This window comes from Micropterus salmoides, unplaced genomic scaffold (assembly GCF_014851395.1).
Source record: "Micropterus salmoides isolate LMB-PRFRI ecotype aquatic unplaced genomic scaffold, ASM1485139v1 Ms_hic_scaffold_17, whole genome shotgun sequence".
NCBI classification, from domain to species: domain Eukaryota; kingdom Metazoa; phylum Chordata; class Actinopteri; order Centrarchiformes; family Centrarchidae; genus Micropterus; species Micropterus salmoides.
In genome coordinates, this window is record NW_024040817.1 from 2,031,065 (window position 1) to 2,051,739 (window position 20,675).

Below are 20,675 nucleotides of genomic sequence, written 5' to 3' on the forward strand. Positions count from 1 at the left end.
TCATTATTTTTCGGAAAGAGACGGGACGTACAATTTAAGAGGGGCATCAAACTTTAAGACTCCTAGCTTTAGAACCACAAGAAGAAGTTTCAGTATAGCAATATATGGTGTCAAAATATGGAACAAAATAAAAGATGAGGTTAAAGAGTGTCCAAACATATTTCAATTTAAAAAGAGGTACAAAGAAAATTTTCAGAGATACAGCGATAAAGAAGGGTGTTAACAACAGGGTTTTTAGTTTGCTGGTTTTTTTTTTCTTTTCTCAGGAATCCAGGTGTAGGTGGGGTGTATGAATATATATTGAGTGGGTGCACAAATTGATTGGATAATTTTGTACTGTGCACATTTAATGTTGCTAATTATTAGTTAATTATTTAGAGATTAAAAGGGGTAGGAGAATATAAGCTTTACCTCTTCCTACCCCCGTTCAAACATTTAAATAGAAGTTTTCTTTTATTGGCAATCCTAAATTGTATGTTTGTTTGCTAAATATTTTGGGTTTTTTTGTTGTTTTTTTGTGTTATTCTGAATGTATGCTTATTTTAAATATTTTTTTAACATGTTTGAAATAAATCAACACAAACTCAACATGAACAAAAATGTTTTGATTCTTATCTTGGCCTTAGGAATCCAGTATCAATGGAGCTATATTTGTGTTGCCAAGAACTGTGAGCTGTCATGTCACCACTCTTATCTATGGCATACTAAACAGGGGTTTTAATACAGTGATATCAATATTCAATTCTTCCATATGTATATGTTTCAAACTGTAACTATTTGAAGAAATTCTTTTTTGGTGAAATGTTATACAATCTAGAGGCACACTTTGCCTCTCCTTAGGGACCCCAGGGTCTTGAAGCACCCACTACTTTCATCGCAAGACAGGTCAAAAAATGCTGGAATCTATTGCAGATTTGAAATCATTTCTGGTGAAAAAAAGAAGTTGTCTTAAATCTGTATTTGTGGTTTATGTCGGTGCTACTTCCTTGATGCCAGCTGTTTAAAAGCTGCCACACGCACAGAGAAACACACACTGAAGATTAGGATCACTTCGATTCAGGTGCTTGCAACTATCAACATGTCTACAGACAGTCATGCACCAGATCTGAGTTTGAACGTGAGATACAGCCGAGGAGACAACGGAGAAAAAGAGGAGACCGATGTGGAAATATTGGAGAATGAAGCCACTTTGGAACACAGTTGTTCTGATCTTGAGTCCCATGGAGTCAGTGAGTATAAAATAATTACTAAATATTATACAAGGAAGACTTAGATGTTTGATCAGGATTTAATCAAACATGCACAATCACTGCTTATTCCATTTAAGGTTTGTACAAATGAATACATTATCATCAATCCCCAACCTTAGCACTTGTTTATGGGCTGGTCTTTGCCGTGGAAATGTAATTTAATGCTACTTAAGCTTAAATGTTATAATTTGAAAAGGCCACTTCAAACATAGTCCATAAAAATGTTTCACTGTACTGTGTCTCTGTAGGAAAACTCACTCAGAATGATGACTCAGCTGTCAAAAGAAGCAGTTTCAGAGCTGTGATTCTGGGAGTGCTGTATCTTCTCATATCGGCTGGGATCTTCATGCGCTGTGAGGATTTGCTTTTTATTTTAACATATTGAGCTGTATTTAATTTCCAACTTTTTGGTAATTTCCTAATCTTGAAATCTGTTTGCTGTGCTTTCGTATGTCTGTTGCAAAATTGCATGGTGCACAAGTGGGAGAAAAATGCAACAATCAATCAATCAACATTGACAGGTGTCCAAAGTGTTTTATGTCAACCAAGAATAAACAATAGAGCATTCAATAAAAAAAAAAAAAAAAGTTTTGGGACAGCAACAGCGAAGGCCCGATCTCCCCACTGTTTGTACCTCGACTTTGGGACTTCTAAAGCCAGTTGAACAGCCGATTTTAAAAATTAAAATTCGGACAAATACTCCGGGGCTTGGCCATTTAAGGCTTTGAAAACAAACAATCAAATCTTGAAATCAATTTGTTAAAAAGCGAGCAGCAACATTTTGCACAAGTTGAATACGTGAGATGGATGTTTGACTTAGACAAAAAAAGAGCATTGCAATAATCTAGCCTTGAATTAATAAAGGCACGAATAGCCTTTTCTAGATCGTGCCTGTTAACAAAAGGCTTTACTTTAGCCAATATTTTATATAATTAGCTAATACTACTACTACTCAGGCATATCGAATGACGTCCACCATCACTGACCTCAAGGTGATGCTTTAATAATCAAGTTAGTGTCTCTGCAATTACCACAAAAAAAGGCTTGGCTTTAAGTCCAAATTTTTTCACCACTTTAATCTCTATCTGGTCTTCTCTGGAAATGTCAAACGGTGCATTTTTCGCAACCTGCTTGGATTCCGATCATTGCCGCTAGCGGCTACATTTGCTTTTCTTTTTTGGTGTTTTGATTATAAGATATCCTCTGCATTAAGACTTTACATGGACATGCCTGTTGAAGCAAAAAAGTGCAAAATTAATCTGGTATTAAAGCAATCGTACACCAGGTAGGTTAATGGAAAATGGGTGCACCAAAAAGAAAATCCCAGGTTCAAAGACAGTTGATATTTATTAAAACACAGCAAGTAACTTGACAGTGCTGTTACTTTACATCTGAATGATTCAATGTTGTTAATGCTTTGTTTCTGTTCTGTACCAGATATTTTAGTCACATTGGAAAAAGAACATTTGCGGGCAGAAAGAGACCAGCTCAATATCAGTCTGAACCAGGAGCAAACCAAAAACATCAATCTCACTGAAGAAAGAGACGACCTACAGACCAGATTAAACATCCTGCAAGGAAAAACACGTCAATTAGAAGATGAAAAAAAAAGGATTACGGCTGAGTTAAAAAGTGAGTTTGCTTTTTGAGTCTTGTCCATCTCACTATAACTTGACTATATATTTTTGGTGTTTTGCTTTTCATATCTCACCTGCCACATTTGTAGAGCGTCATGTCTAAAGTGCTATGCAATTTTTGTCCTGTGATATTGGGTGTTGGTCCCCAGTCTTGTTAATGAGCCAACTTGGCAATAAAATTTAAATATAACAGCTGGTTGACACAAGTTACAGGTAACATGTAAGGTACAGAAAGTCCATTAACAGCTCGGAGCCATTTACATAGGTCAATAAGCCAAAGCGCACAAGGCAGGTTAATGGAAAACAGGTGCACCAAAAAGAGGAATTCCAGATTTAATGACTGACAGTGAAATGTACTAAAAGACAGCACTTGACATTGTTTTGTTTCTGTTCTCATATTTTTGTCCCAAAAAAACCCATAATTTTGGTGACAGGAACACAATGGAGAATTTCAAGTCCGACCTGCAGTCATTGCTGTGATGGTAAGATTGACTGTTAAAACACATTTTGATTTTTGTCAAACTGATATTTACTGACTTTTTTCCTTTTGTCTCCCAATTAGGATACCATCCTTTCTTTGAACACTGTAGATGTTATTAATCAAGGAATCCAATGTTTGAAAGATATGACTAAAAAATACAAAAAATACAATTTCAACATTATTAGCTTTGATCATTTGTTTGATCAGATTATCAGATTGTACTAGAAAGAGCAATACTAAGAGTCCTAAGCTAGTGGGTAAGTAAGTAGTTTGGCACAGTAGTGCCTTGTGCCAAACGCTAATGTTAGCATGCTAACATACTGAAAATGAACATGCTAATGTTTAGCCAATATAATGTTTAGCGTGTTCACCATCTTAGTTTACAAATTTCATTGCAATCCATCCAATAGATGTTGAGATAATTCTGTCTAGACCAAAGTGGTAGATCAACAAACCGACTGACCGGTTGCGATTACATTGCGATTAACAGAGATGAAATAATTAAGATAAATTTAGAAATGCCTCTAAATTTCAACTAACATGTACAATAGTATTTCACTAAACTTTACAAACGGTTATCAATATTGCTTTAGACGAGAGAGAATCTGAATAATAAAAACAAGTTAAGAGTTAAAAAAACACTGAAACATCCTGTAAAGTAATTTTAGTACCAACACTAAAATCATCAAAGAAATTATCTATGACTTTATGAACCAGATTCAGCCTGAAAATGACCCAGTACAAACACGTGCTGTAGTTTAAATAGATTTTGTGCAATCTGTATGTATTCAGTTACTTTACTGAGACACCAGCTCATTATGCAGTCAGCCCCTGGGCCGTACCTGCAACAGATACACACTGCAAGTAAAGGAGCGCTCAGAGGTGGGACCAAAATACAGGTGTGTGGTCAGAGCCGGAACTGTCCAAGACCAACCACTTTGTGCTTGTGTGATTTGTTAAACAATAAAATTTGAGTCTCTTTTTCACTGTTTTCTTTTTTGGTGTTTCTTTTTTCAGATTTGTAGAGCATTTGTAATGCTTTGCATATTTGTTTAATGCATCCTGGCCTATTTGTTTAATGTTTTCCTGTCGAGGTGTTCATAGATTAGATGTGACATGCCAATGACTGCAGATGAAAATTAGCTTCAAGCTTACTCTGATATAATTCAAGCAGGTAGTTTATACAAATAGTACATCTTTTATCTACTGGAGTCCATTTCCAGAGAGCTAAAAGGTGTGGGTACTGTACTGTGTTTCTGGAATATGTAACTTTAAACACATCAAAAATGAAGACATCCTCAGACGAGACACCCTAAAAGAGTAGCTATTTGGACGTCTGCCTTAACCATTGGGTTTCCAGGTTGTCACAATAATAATAATAATAGTCATTTTATTTTTAGTCTATCAAAAGGTTTTATAAACCAAGTAATCATTCAACTACATTTACACCAGTAAGTTTCTTCACACAGCAAGCAGTGTGTGAAAAGAGTGTATCTATATAAGAGTAACAGAGACTGGTCAAATAAAAGTTTGTTTTTAATCAAGATGTTGACAAATATTCAAGCTGCACCACATCTGAGTTTGAACGTCAGATTTGCCAGAGGAGTACAAATTAAATGGAGTTGGAGATCCCAGAAAATTAAGACCATCACATCCATATTGGATTACAGAAAACTAGTAAGTAACTGCAAAGGAATATTAGAAAAAAGATTACGCAAATGTTTGTATTTGAAAAAAGGCCTAGCAATGAATGCACTAATCATTGTCTCCTAAATATTTATATTATGAGTTAAAACCTCTGTGAATAAGGATCAAACATTCAATAAAGCTAATAAAACAAGAAATTTGTCATGCACAACTAAAACAGATTGGTGCTTGTAGGTCGCAGGATAATTCAATTTCATTTTATAGCGCCAAATCACAACAACAGTTATTGACAGAGCGCTTTTCATAAAAGAGCAGGTCTAGACCGTACTCTATGATGTTATTTACAGAAGCCCAACAATTCCTACCAAGAGCAAGCACTAGGTGACAGAGGCAAGGAAAATATTCCTTTAAGAGGCAGAAACCTCGAGCAGAACCATGGCTCAGGGTGGGCGGCCATCTGCCTCGACCGGTTGGGGTGAAAGAGAAGGCAAGAGAGAGACAGTGTGACACAGTACAGGTAGAGACAGAGCTGCACTTTCTAATCTCATGCCCCAAATATAAAACACTAAGACAAAAAAACTTTGCAAACATTTCCCAAATATACCCAAAATTCAAATTCATCTCAGACACAAAGAAACTCCCCTATTTACTGAGAGAAATGCCCAAATGTGAAATAATAGGTGCAAATATGTCTCCTCATGCCACGAAGTGAGGACAACCAGTGGAAACTCAGACTGATAAATAATTGTACAAATTTTCAAATTATTATTTTGTTTTATATTTTAGTAATCGTTTTGTTTTTACATTTGATACTGATTTCTTTTTTTTTTATTTATTATTATTATTTTGTCTATTAATACACACACACACACACACATGTTACGGTATCTATTTAATTAAACATTATTTAATTTAATACATTATTATACACACACACACACACACACGTTACTGTTCAATTATTTATTTTAATTTAATTTTGAATATATATTTTTTAACACTTACTGTTTTATTTATTTATTTATTTTTATTATTTTTACACACACACACACACACACACACACACACACACACACACACACACACACACACAAACTCTTTAATTACTTTACGCTTTAATTACTTCTTTAATGAAATGTATGGGGTTGATTGTTATGCAGTTTGTATGATGCTTTGGCAATATTGTTGTTATACATTCATGCCAATAAGCTAATTTGAATTTGACAGAGAGAGGGCGGGAGGAGAGAGAGAGGGGAGGGAGGGAGGCAGACTACACAATATTCACACAGAGATACAGACAGTAAAGATAATGTTGCTACTTGCTACTGTTACTGAATGAATAATGGTACAGATATTTATAGTAGTGTTAAAGATAATAACCATAATGTTAAAGATAATAATAATAACATAAGACTACAAAAAATCAAACAAGCTACCGCACACTGAAATTACTTTCCCATTGATGTCTCAATTCGTGCACTTCCACACTTCCACTTACTATTTTGAGGGCATAAGTGTGTTCACACTGACAAGTATGGCAAAATGCACTACACTGTGAGTACATGGATGGTGCACTCATAATGGCCAAAGAGTTGAGTGTGGAACGATGGGCGCTTCTCACCCTCAACGGGTGCCATTTTAGCTACGTAGCAGAAGGGCGGGACCAACAACATGGGAAAAGCGGAAATAGATACATTTATTTGTCGTATATAGTTTATGTGTTTATTAATTCTCCATACTTCTCAACTATGTTCTGCAATTGGAAAGATGACAAAATTGCCTCAAGGCTATAGGTGACTACATCAATGTGAACAATTAATGTGAAATCTATTGATTAATCTTGATTAATAATAATAAAGTAAGGTACACCCAAAAAAAAAAGAAAAAAAAAGAAAAACCCACCAAAATACTGGAATTACCATACTCTTATTAATCTGCCATGCACTTTACTTAAACGAATGATTTGATGTTTATCTGATTAATGATGTATTTTGGCTCTTAACAGATATTTTGGTCAGAATGGACGGGTGAAATTTGGATGCAACTGTTACTCTAAATTCAGAGATACACCTGAAACTCGAAAAATTTGCATATCGTGCAAAAGTTCATTTATTTCAGTAATTCAACTTAACTGGTGAAACCTACCAACCAACCAACGACTCATTACATGCAAAGTGAGATATTTCAAGCCTTTATTAGATATAATTTCGATGATTATGTCATACAGCTTATGAAAACCCCAAATTCAAAATCTCAATATTAGAATATTGTGAAAAAGTTCAGTATCGCACTTTAATCAGCTAATTAATCCAAAACACCTGCAAAGGGTTCCTGAGCCTTTAATTGGTCTCTCAGTCTGGTTCAGTGGAATTCACAATCATGGTGAAGACTGCTGACCTGACAGTTGTGCAGAAAACCATTATTGACACCCTCCACAAGGAGGGAAAGCCTCAAAAGGTAATTGCAAAAGAAGTTGGATGTTCTCAAAGTGCTGTATCAAGGCACATTAATAAAAGTTTAGTGGAAGGGAAAAGTGTGGAAGAAAAAAGGTGCACAAGCAGCAGGGATGACTGTAGCCTGGAGAGGATTGTCAGGTAAAGGCCATTCAAATGTGTGGGGGAGCTTCACAAGGAGCGGACTGAGGCTGGAGTTACTGCATCAAGAGCCAGCACACACAGGCGGGTCCTGGACATGGGCTTCAAATGTCGTATAACTCTTGTCAAGCCGCTCCTGAACAACAAACAACATCAGAAGAAAAAAAGAACTGGTCTGTTTCTCAGTGGTCCAAAGTCCTCTTTTCTGATGAGAGCCAATTTTGCATCTCATTTGGAAACCAAGGTCCCAGAGTCTGGAGGAAGAGAGGAGAGGCACACAATCCAAGATGCTTGAAGTCCAGTGTGAAGTTTCCACAGTGTTGGGTTTGTGGAGCCATGTCATCTGCTGGTGTTGGTCCACTGTGCTTTATTAAGTCCAGAGTCAGCACAGCCGTCTAACCAGGACATTTAGAGCACTTTATGCTTCCTTCAGCAGACGAGCTTTATGGAGATGCTGACTTCATTTTCCAGCAGGACTTGGCACCTGCCCACACTGCCAAAAGTACCAAAACCTGGTTCAGTAACCATGGGATTACTGTGCTTGATTGGCCAGCAAACTCGCCTGACCTGAACCCCAGAGAGAATCTATAGGGCATTGCCAAGAGAAAGATGAAAGACATGAGACCGAACAATGCAGAAGAGCTGAAGGCCGCCACTGAAGCATCCTGGTCTTCCACACCACCTCAGCAGTGCCACAGGCTGATAGCATCCATGCCACGCTGCATTGAGGCAGTAATTCATGCAAAAGGGGCCCAAACCAAGTACTGAGTACATATGCATGATTATACTTTTCAGATGGCTGACATTTCTGTATTTAAAATCCTTTTTTTTATTGATTTCATGTAATATTAAATTTTCTGAGATTTTGAATTTGGGGTACGAAATAATCATCGAAATTATGTCAAATAAAGGCTTGAAATATCTCACTTTGCATGTAATGAGTCTATAATATATTAGTTTCACTTTTAAGTTGAATTACTGAAATAAATGAACTTTGCACGATTTGCTAATTTTTTGAGTTTCACCTGTAAAAAGCTTGTAGGAAAGCAGCGAAGAATGTCAGAAGCGAAGAGTTTTCGCAGTTCTACACAGCAGAAAGGTGCAAAAAGGTGAGTCTTAGTAATTTAATTTGTGCAATCAAAACAATTAAATGTCTGCGGTGTGAAATGTGTCTATGCTAACTGCAGTATGTTACTGTGTGTGTGCAGTCGATTAGATACGTCTTGTTTCTAGGAATGCAGAATAAATGATGAACAAGGAAGAAAGTGATGTTACCAAGACAAACAAACTATTATTACCAAATAAGAATTGAAGAAAATATAGAGAGGTTGAACCTTTACAAATATTCATAACTTTATGGTGGCTCCGGGATACAAAATACAACAATACTAAATGTTGACAAAAGTGAGCATTTTGGAAAACACCAAAACAAAACAGAAAACATTTAAAAACAGAAAATGTAGGAACCTACTATTGGCAAATTTGTTTCTTATACCATTGGTCACTGTTGTATTAAACTGTAGGTAAAAGACAGCAACAGTTAAGTTCTTTAAGCTTTAGTGTTTTTTGTGTGACCACCACACAAAGCTCAAGTTGCCAACTAGATCAACACCGTTCCTGAAACCACATGACTTCATTAACTATAATACTTTACCATCAACATCAGGCACTGGTGTCAATACAGTAAAAATACCTTTTCAAAAACCTTACCTTCCATTGCAGATCAGTAACATTTGTGTTGCAATATTATTATAATTTATAAAATAAAAGGAACACAAGACTCTGTCGTGTCTAAAACCATAGAATCGACTTTGTGTTTAGACACGACACGAGTCTTGTGTTCCTTTCATTTTACTTATCACTGTAAGATCACGGTGTATGTTGGTGACAGTTTGAACAATGTGAAGAAAAACATATGTTTTGTGTACTTACATGCAGAGGAATGTATGTAACATGGACAAACTGCAACAAGAATACAAAAAAGGCACCTACCTTTTCTGGATCAGGGAAAATTATTGTTTGCTTTTGTTTTTTCATTGCAATTTCTGTTTTGTTGTTGTGTTTTCAGAAATGTGCCATTTAAAATGTTACTGCATTGTCTGTTAGGTTGATTTGTTTTATGAAATGCGTTTTTTTCTGTATTAATCATGTTTTAGTTCATTTAAAATGTGTTTTAGATTCTGCATTGTTTTTTCTGACATGTGTTTTCTGTTTCTGTTTGATTATGTTGTGTTGTTTTTATAATGTTTCTGTATAGTGGTGTTTTTTCTGACATGTGTTTTCTGAAATACTTGTGTGTTTTTGGGGTGGGGGGTTTGCTGTGTTTTCTGAATTGTTGCTGGGGTTTTTTTTTTTTCAGTTTTGCTGTGGGTATTTTGATTATGTTGTGTTATGTTTTTATTAATGTTGCTCAGTTTTCTGTATAGTGGTGTTTCATATAATCATAAATACACATCCTCTCTCTCATCTCTGTTTTCATTCTCAGTCATTGCAAATAATGTAATAAAGAAAATGTGCCTGAAATATTACATTAACTATCCTCAATATTGATTATTCATTATTGTCCTTGTTTTGCCTTTGGGTGTGTGTGAGTGTACAGAATTTCAGTGCGGATGGTTGTGTCATGACAGCTTACAGCTGGGCTGCTGTGTGTAGGATTGCAGTGGTACTTGAAATCATACTAGCATTCTGAAAAATAAACACTTTAACTATGCATATTCCTCTGTCATTTAGCAACAGGCCTCTGTGTTACTGACATGTGAATTGATGTGTGTGATGAGTGCTTGGCTCTCAGTGAAACTTACCTGAATGTATAAGGTTTGCAAAAAAAGAGAGCAGATATGATGCAGGTGTCCAGCAGGGTCAAGCTGTCGAGTGTCTGCTCTTTGTTTGGTTAAGAGCAGGATTTGATGGCAACTTAAGGATGTGTAAGGTCAGGTCTAGATAATAGTGTCACCAGTCAAAGGGCCATGTAAAATTATGATGACACAGCCTGATACCCACTGCAGCCACACAGCAGAAAGTTCACTTCCTGTTTTGCAGTGGTTGAATGCAACTAAGTACATTTTCTCACGTACTTTACAATACAAATTCCAGGTACTTGAGTATTTCCATTTTATGCAGCTTTTTTACATCTATTCCACCTCATCTCAGAAGCAAATGTGTTTTACTCCACTACATTTGTCTGACAGCTTTAGTTACTTTTCAGATTACAATTGACCAACCCCTTCCTGTCCGGTGAAAGTCCTTTTCTAATTTGCTTGATAAATTGAAGTGTTCCTTCAGTGGGTTGTGAAAATTCAGAAAATGTGAAAATGCATCGTCACAAAGCTGAAAAACCTGTAGTGGAGTATTTTCACAGTGTGGTATCAGAACTTTTTGTTAAGTAAAGGATCTGAGTACTTCTTCCACCACTGATGTTTCCTCTGTACAGCAGAGGCTGTTACCCTTTTTCAGAACAAATATCAAAAAGGTGTCTTTCAGACAACTCACCACCGGGCCCGGCTCCCCACGATCACCTCTGGCTCCTCTGATTCCTGTGCCTCCCTGTTTGAGACACAGATAGCAGGAGGTTATTCACGGCCTCATTTCTGTGTTAGTGTAGTCAGTCAATCTTACAGCCCAAAAAGCTGACAAAACAAGCTGAGATACAAAGAAAATGTGAAAAGAAAACTGTATTGAATGAACTTAAGTAACTTCATGAAGCATGTGATGTACAGATGAGTTTGTGGGCCCTCACCATCTGTGTGACTGCGAGCATGAACGTGCTGTACAGTCTGCGTGTTTTGGTTGGTGGACACCGATATAGTAAGTACTTAAGTCCCTCTGTTGCCTGTTTGCTAAACTGCTGCAGCACAAATGTCTTAAGCACTCTATAAACTGGCAAAGTGCAAAAATGTGGCAATATGTATCATACAAATAATTAGGTTTACTCATCATTATGTTTATTTGCAATATGATGTAAGTGCAGTATCAGCATTAGATCAAATGCAATATCATCTTCAGTGTTTGACTGACTGGGTATGTATTTGATGTATTTGTGTGTGGCTCACTGGTGGTCCAGCAGGGCCGGGGGGGCCTTTGCTGTCCTGGGTGCAGGTGCAGGCTTTGGGCATGGCCGGGCAGTCAACCTCCTTCCTCTGGATGATCACAGCATGATGAGGATGACAAAAAAGAGAAAACGATATGGCAATGACATGATAAGTGATAAAATAAAGCAGGCAAATTGGGAGTTTGACTCTCTGACGTTTTCCACATGCATTTCTCTGTACTGCATATTTCAGCTCACAGTGAAAGACTTTTCTTTTAGATAATATAATTTCCTTACTTGATGTATATCTTGTGGAAACTGGTGGTTTCAGTGATGGTTTTATTGGTTTGAGTTTAATTTTTAAAGTTGCTGACAGGTTATCTTTAAAAGATACTATGTTCTCAGAAAGGAAATTATGCATACAAGCAATTCTTGTAAACAGGCGATACAGCACGCAAACAAAACCTCACTGACTTTAACGTTAAATGTCAACATTAAATGTTTGCCATCGAAATGTCGGCGGTTCAATCCCCGGCTCCTCCAGGCTGCTTGTCGAAGTGTCCTTGGGCAAGATATTGAACCCCAAATTGCCCCTGGTGGCTGTTCCACTGTATGAATGTGTGAATGTTAGTTTCTGTTTGAGCACTTAGGCTCAGTGTATGAATGTGTGAGAATGGTCAGTTTAAAAGTTTACAATGAAGAATAAACACGATGTACTAAAAAGTTTTTTCATGACGCCCTTGTGTAAACACTGTAACAGTTACATTTCAAATCTGAACTGTTAAAATGTCAGTAAATCTCTTCTTTCTTGAGGACAGACAGACGAGTAAACTGAAAAGTAAAGAGAGGTTTAGAAACAAATTAACCTCACCAGACCAGGAAGTTCGCAGCACTTGTCTCTGTTGGCCCACGAAGTGCTGCAGACAATGTCAAAGATCTGCAGCTGGAACTGCAGAGGAGGAAAACAAACAAATGTTAAGAATAACAATAATGACATAAAATACAAAACTGAACTTTTAACAACTTTTTCTTATCTTTTTGGTTTTGCTCCATAATATGACACAAGTCAGTATCTTGTACTTGTAAAATTAATTCACACTTTGTGCCTTTGAAGTAATCTGTCCCCAAGCACCTAAACTCACACAAAGATAGTTTTATATCAAGACCTCATAACTGACTCAAAAGTACTCATAATTTCGACATCTGTAACTTCATGATTAAATAAAGTAAAACACGTTATCACTTTAAATGAATTCAGAAGCTTTCTATAATGGCTTCCAAATTTCATAATTACACAAAAAGGAAAGTACACATGGCTTGTCTAAAACAAATGTGACGGAAATCAACAGGGGGGGTTTATTATTTCACATGGCGGGATTAAAATCACTGATGATTCCTGCAACTTCTACAAATCACTGGATGTCCCGAGGTATTTTAGTGCTGTGCAAATAAGACTTGTTGCTTAATCATAATCCTGCATTTAATGCCAAAAAAAGGATTACTGTCAGGTTTACAGCTTCCCTTTGAACTCGTTTACAAAGGTCTGTGTTCAGTTTGTCTAATAAGGCGCGGTGAATTCTGATGTACAAAATTAGAGCATTAGCCAGGACCGCCCTGTGATTCATGGGGTTTAAAACACAGTGGGAGATCATAAGCCTCATCTTGCACTGTAGAAATATTCAAAGAAAGAACAACACGTTCAGCTGCTCCTGGAGGCCAATGTGGAAAAACTATTCGTTCTTCTATCCGGCTTTTTTCAGGTTCAGGAACCTTGTTGTGCCATGAGAATGTATGCACGAGCGTACAATCATGAAACTGATGGCCTCTTGAAGGCCGGTATCGAGCCTCAGAACAGCAATATCTTTTCCTCTGTAAAAACCACCAACATGGCTGCTCAGTTTTGGGTGCTGACACAAATGTGGCCGGTGGAGAGCGATTTTAAAAACACTGGTGGGAGTTATTTGACACATTAGTGAAAATTCTTCAGCTTCAGAGCCGAGTCAATGTCAAGGGTTTTCTCTTCAAAGGGAGATCAAACCAATCAGACACAAAGTCTGCCTCGCTGCTATTTCTGGAGGAGGGTGGCTGGAAATTGATTTGTTTGCATTCACAAAGCTGCTCAAGGAAACGTCTTCGCTTTGATGAAAAAATTAAACATAGATGAAACGGCATAAGATCAAATACTGGAAGTTAGAATTCATGCGTGAACATTTCGTTGTACTTTACTTTCTTGTGGTGTCATGGAGTAACGGTGTGCGAGTGTGTGGTGGTGATTTGTTGTACACATACAAGGACTTTGACACTGGATTATACTGTGTGCATGTTTATATTAAGGCTATGTGTGTGTGTTATCCTCACCGGTGCAGAGTTGTCCTTGTTCCCTCTGGAGCGGACCATCCTGCCCAGAACTTCCAGTCCGTCTACGGTGATGTTTCCCGCTGCGTTGATGGCTTTCTCGCCCACCATCTTGCAGTCGATCACCACTTTGGCGCTCGTCTTGCTGACTGCAATGTGAAGCTGCGTGAGACAAAACATCCAACATGTTCACTACACATCGCTCCTTCAGACTTGTTTTTAGTGCATTTAGTCACCTGAGATGTTGGACTGACACTTTGACAGTTCGTCGGTTTAACATCAGTTTTTGTTTTCTCCATTTCTTCATTCGAGGTCATTTGCCTGCTATTCAAAATAAGCAATATGAAGAAAGCAGTTTGGCTGTGAGGAGCATCCCTGTTTACTCTGTCCTATATTTGCAGCCTTCAGAAGGCTGTAGCTTCATGTACTGTGGTAGAACAGCGCCCTCTTCCTGTGTAGAGCAGGAAGGTAAACAAGCTCTTTTATCTGCAAATCCAATCTGATGACTCTGAAGGTAAAATACAGAGCAGAGGCTGGAAATGCATTTGCAACACCACCACACATTAATTTACATCAATCTGATAATAATGTGTCAGATTTAGCCAAAGGCCTTCTTTTCATCTGTAATCCCAGGGTAGGTTGATGTTATACATTACACAAGATACAAATAAAAACCAACACACCCAGAGAAGGAAATGGAGAAGATTAAAGAATATCTGACAATCACAACTTTACATTAGACAAAGACTAAACATCACAGAAGACTCACTGCACTCTCTCTGTAAACTGTACCCTCTTGTTTGTTTAGTTTTTTTACATAAGGTTTTAAGTGGGTGTTAACATGCCCCACATTTATTCTGTATATTTGATTCCAGCTTTAAACATAACTTTTCTAGGCAGACTGCCAAAGAGATGATGAGGAAATGAAAACATTAAAAAGTTAATTTTGTTTTCACTGGAAAATAGTTAAAGCCCGCCAAACAAAATGTGTGTGTACGCGTGTGTGCGCGCAGTGTGAAAGCACACAGACAGACACAAACTACTTAAAACTGCAGACGTTTTCATCTTAAATGAATAAAAACACAAATGAAATACAAAATGGCTTTGCTAAGGCGGATTCAGGATAAACAAACAAACCTGATTTTACTTCCAATATTAAATTTCAAAGAAGTGCGAGCTCGTGTTTTAAAATGAATGTCAGTGCACAATTATAGCTCTGCAACCTGGAACTGGGACAAAGACCAGGAGAGCGTGTGGAAACGAAACTAAAATTACCTCCCTGAGCGACATGGCTATTTATAAATGCACATACAGGAAGTTCTGTCACCGTCATGGACAGCAAAGTGCTGAACTGTGAGGCAGATGAAACGTCGCCCGTCTGTGCTGAGAGGCTTCCTCAACACCATTAACCCTCTTCTCCTGTAACTTTTAACAGAGCTGCTGTCAGTGACCCTGTGTGATTGTTTTCTGTACAGACTCACACACATCTGAACCCTATTAACCTTCCTCTATAAGCACACCTTTGTTCGACGGGTAAAAAGAAGAGTTGGTAAAAGTTTTCTCTTGTGTGTTTCCGGCTGCTGTATTTACAGAAAAGGAAAAAATAAAAATGCTTAGCTGTTGCTGAGGGATGCCTGTGTGCGTTTCTCTCCCTTATTTAAATCTCCAGTTTCTATAGGCTACAATTAAAATTCACAGCACTGCAAATTAACTTATTAAAAAGCTCCATGTTTGTCCTGGAAAAGAGGATATTCAAAACGCAAAACACATACACAGCTCTAAGGAAAACAGGCCATAAACTGAAAAAAGTCTGCCCTGTAATTTTGACTCTAAGTATTACTAAGTGGAGTTGTGACACATAAGCATGACTTAACTTTGCACTTCTCTCGACACAAGAAGTGAAAAGTTTCCAACATTTTATAATTTTTTTCTTTTTGTTAGAGCTCTTGTAAGTTGTTGTGTTTAGATCAGAGGAAATAAATAAAGCATTTATTCTTAGCGGGGACAAGAAATTAGTTTTACTGTTCAGCATCAACAGATGATTATAGTCACAGAAGTACACAGTTTTACAAATAGCAGGGTGCAGACTAATAATACTCAACACCCTGCAACAGAGAGACTCATTTCCATGTCAGTAATGTCGTTAGCATCTTTATACAGAGGTTAATGAAACGGATCACAGGAGTTTTAACGGACTGAACGGTTTCACACTTTTTATTTACACCTTACTGTAAATGCTACTGGAGACATTCCTTATTTCACAGCCACAGAGAAAGAAATAACTTTTTATATTTATGAAGACAGTGTTGCAGTAGAGGTAGCATCAATTGCAGGATTAACAAAAAGGAAACCATAATCTATTCCTCATTATTATTTATACATTACCTATATTAATATTTACATGTCTCTGCACACTGCTGCTTTTTGCACTTATGGTTACATGCAAAACTGCATTTTGTTTTCTCAGTACAAAGTAGTAATGTGTTATATGAGTTTTAATTTTGTTATGATTCTGTGGGGACGACATACTTTGCAATGCAAAAGTGAGAAGTGCTACACAAGGTTATTACTATAACTATAATTATTCCTACTACTACTATACTAGTAGTAGTAGCAGCAATAGTAATGGCATTAGTAGTAGACTCTGTTTGGCTAGAGGATGTTCATTTTTAACCTCACAGCTCTGACGTAACATCCTCTTCACCGTCTATTTATTTAGAAAGTTTATTCAGAGGCCAAATAATATAGGGATAACACAAACTTTATTTTAAAACATTATTTATTGTATATATATATATATAAATTAATTACTATAATGAGTCAGGCCTGTGATTCCCGTCCCACCTGCTCCCGTTGACTTTTTTCTCCCGGTCCTCTCCGAGTCCCGTGATGATTACTGTAATTGACTACAATCCCACGGAATCCCTTGACCCACAGGAGTCCTCAGCCTCTAATGTATATAGTAGGGATATTAAGAGAAGTAGCAGCTGTATTCAGGACAGGGTTTTTGCTCAGTCATTGTTTGCTGTGGGGGTCGACTCTGTGTTGGTCTGTCTGTTGAGTTTAAGTTCACTGCTGCTGTGAAATTACTTGTAAATGTCAAAGTGATTTTTCATGTTAACTGAGATGAACTTTCTCAGCGGGAAACAAACTGTGTGCTGGTGCACTGAACATCTCAGAGTGAATTCACTCGTTTTAAAAAGGTAGGGAGCCATTATGTCAAGGCATGCAAAGATACACTGTGGTAACACAGAGAGTGACGATACAGAGTGAAAATAAATGCTTGTGTACTAACAACCATCCACCAGAACCTGGTTTTAAAAACAAAAAATAACAACTTATTAGTATTCAACAGAGCTGGCTGCAATGGTTGTCAAAATTTGCAAATAATTTACTTCATATTTCTACTTTATAAACACCTCCCTCAGGTATATTCATGCAGATGGGCTGCAGCTGAGTTCTAAGCCAAACATATAACACATAGTAAAATTAAGTCACGGTGGCTTATTCTGTATCAGGACTGCCTGCTGTAAAGGTGTAATCACAAAGTCTACTGTATCCTACTGTATCTGTTCCATACCCAGTCGTGTGGGAGTGTGTATGTACATACTCTTGTACACATTTACAGGCATTGCAGAGGCCCGCCGACCTGCATTAGCACTGGAGAACTGTAATATAATCCTGTTAAGAGTGTGAAGTGTGAAGCAGCGCAGCCCTATCAGTCTAAAACCTTGCTGAAGGACATTTCTTCATTTTTCTAAGACGTCAGCTTTTCAGGAACTAAGAATGAGACAGACGGAAACATTCAGAGTTTTATCTAAAGTGTGAAAAGTGTTACGAAAGCTGAACTTTGGTAACACACAGGGGGACCATTCAGTCTTTAAAAGTTAGTAGTTATGTCTATCACCACAGTTGGACATTTCTAAGAGATGACTTTCAAATTAGTGATATCCTCTCATCCATAATCACCTATAAAAAGTCAGATAGACTTCAGGCAGGCAATGCAGGTGCCCGTCCTCTAGGATTATAAAATCCACTATGTATGCAGTTGCATGAGCACACACACACAAACACACTCACACAGCGGAACAAAAGGTGAAAGGATAAGCAGGATAAGCTCTGCTGTCACAGCGAGCAGACAGAAGTGTCTGCCGATCAGTCAGCGAGTCCCTCAGCGCCGACACTGACACTAACACAACATGACTGTGAGCTGGTTCAGGCTCAGGCCACGACTCAACTACAGCCGGCCTGTCAGGACTCCGCCTACCGTCTCGCTGCTCAGCGAGGTTTTAGATGACAGAAGAACGAGTGCAAGGAAGGAAGTAGGAGGAGGGAAGGCAGTAGGAACCCAAGGTAAAGAAGGGACAACTGAGCAAATTAATTAACATACTGATGAACCACTGGATCAAAAGAAACAGAAAAACGAGGCAGTCTAATGTCAATTACATAACTCTGGCTTTTATTTACTTCAATCACTGAACTCACTCTGCCTGTATTTGGGACAAATACATTATCCTTTAATTCCTTTCATACAAAACTCTGCTCAGCAAAGATGGGAAATAGGCTGCTATGAAATGTTTACTTCAACCAGTATGAATATTACTTGTATAAAAATAGGCTTTTTCATCTCTCTTGTTTACAATAATGGCAAATCTGAATTGTTTCCATCAAATTATTATAATATATATAAATTGTGGACATTCTAACCGATCGCGAACGATGTGTTGGGAATCAAGAGGCCCCACGATACGATATTATCACGATACCTATGTCACGATACGATATTATTGCGTTTTATCTTTTTCCCAACTTCAAATTGTGTCCAAAGGAAATTCTTTTTCTAGTTGATTGAAAAAACAATTTTATTAAAGCCAAAAAACAAACTTCTCATGTACAATTATATAGTAAAAGATCGATACTTGACGTTCGTGTTATGATACGATATTGCATTGCAAAATATGCGATAATACGCTGTAACGATTTTTTCCCCCCACCCCTAATATTGACAAAGGTTTAACATTTATATTTGTATATTTGGGCTAAATAGATTAGAACTAGCTCTTGCAGGCGACCCAGTGGGGTTTAAGAGGTTTTATACATCCAGAGAACTTCTAAAAAACCTGATTAGGCGTCAAATCAAGACCCGTGTTTATGTGTCAAAACGTGTACCCGCACCAGGCCAGTAAAAGAGACGTCTAATTGGGAGTAGGCTATGATTTGAAGCTTTAAGGTATCTGTTGCCAAAACCCAGTCAGTCAGCAGCTAGATCAGTCATTAAAACAACAAGTTAGTTAACCAGCCACAACAAACACATCATGTCTATTAGTCACTCAGTAAAATAAGCAGTTTGTAACTCAGCCCAACAGTCGTCAAGTGACTTTGCTGCTCCTGTCACATTCGTGTGAACATCACTGTGGCACAGCATGACTCTGCATCACCCTCTGCATCCTCAGCAGGAAGTGTTTTTTTTATTTTATTATCAGTGAAGAATCTCACACCTCATCACAGTTTCTGCGACGGACCGTCAAAACGGTTGACTTTCCATCATTTATGCCCCAAGACATCCTGGTAAACACTTTAAAGCTGAAGTATTAAGTCTGTCACTCACTCTGACAGATGATCAATCAGTCAGTGTGTTAGGAATCAGTCAGTCAATCAGTCAGGCAAAGAAAAAAGAAACCTGGACTGGAGTGATTCTGACCTTGGAACTGCCGTAGAAGAGTTTTTTGATTTCTGGCCCTTCGAAGGTGACCGTCTGGAACTCTCCTTTGTAGTCGTTGTTGAAGAACGTCAGAGTCTTTCCGCCGTCTGCATGAAGACACAACAAAAACTGCATGTTACAAAAAGAAGAAAATAAAGCACTTGTCTATTTACTTTACTTTACTTTTATTTATATTATGTCTTTCTTTGACAGGTTTTGATTTCATGACGGGGATGAGTAATGACAGCTTTTACCTCCTTCATGACAACCATAACCATCTTGGTGTTTTATACATTCAGTTTGATTGTGATGGATTTGTAATTATAGAAAAACAACGTACAAAATGACGAGAAACAAATGTTTTTTCTTTTTGACAACTGGATGCTCCCACAGCAAGATCCCTGACTCACTGTCGAGGATGACTCCCACCAGCGGCTCGTTGTTCTTGTTGAGGATCTCCCAGAGGGCGAAGGGCTCCTCTGGAGTGTCTGGCAGCAGTCTGAACAGCAGGGTGATGGTGTAGTCAGAGGGCAGCCCTTCGGGATGGATGTACCTGTAGTCAGAACAGAAACCAGGTAAATATTGATTATGAAGCGAACAGTGTAGATTATGGGGTCTGAATACAGTCAATACTCAGCTGGAGCTATCAGAGTAAGTAATTCTATCTTACGTTGAACAAACACACTTTAATGTCTATTGTGTGAGATCCATGCAGCAGGTGGCAATAAAGCATTTAATAGACAAGGTACTATTTATGAGAGGACACTTGTTAAACATCACAGTAACAATACCTGGTTGGCTGTGCCAGAAAAGCATCGCTGTGCAGGTGGAAACTGGGAAGGTATTGAAGGTGCCAGGTCCATTGAAACCCAGAGACGCTGCTGTAGCGATTCTCCACCAGCCCAAACAGCTCCATCATACGGAAACCTACGACACACGGTCGGAGGTTCAACTTGTTCAACAGTTCAGAGCATTCAAAA

At 37.9% G+C, this 20,675-nt stretch overlaps 1 protein-coding gene and 1 long non-coding RNA gene across 5 annotated transcripts in view; one reads left to right on the plus strand and one right to left on the minus strand.

Moving 5' to 3' along the window:
* LOC119906777 (collagen alpha-1(XIV) chain-like) overlaps positions 1–20,675 on the plus strand; it is a 516,646-nt gene that overhangs the window by 281,431 nt on the left and 214,540 nt on the right. The window lies entirely within an intron of this gene.
* Positions 19,704–20,552, minus strand: LOC119906795. Its single transcript, XR_005445030.1, has 3 exons — positions 20,487–20,552; positions 20,106–20,248; positions 19,704–19,802 (listed from the first exon to the last, which is right to left on the minus strand). It is a non-coding gene; the product is annotated as an uncharacterized LOC119906795 (long non-coding RNA).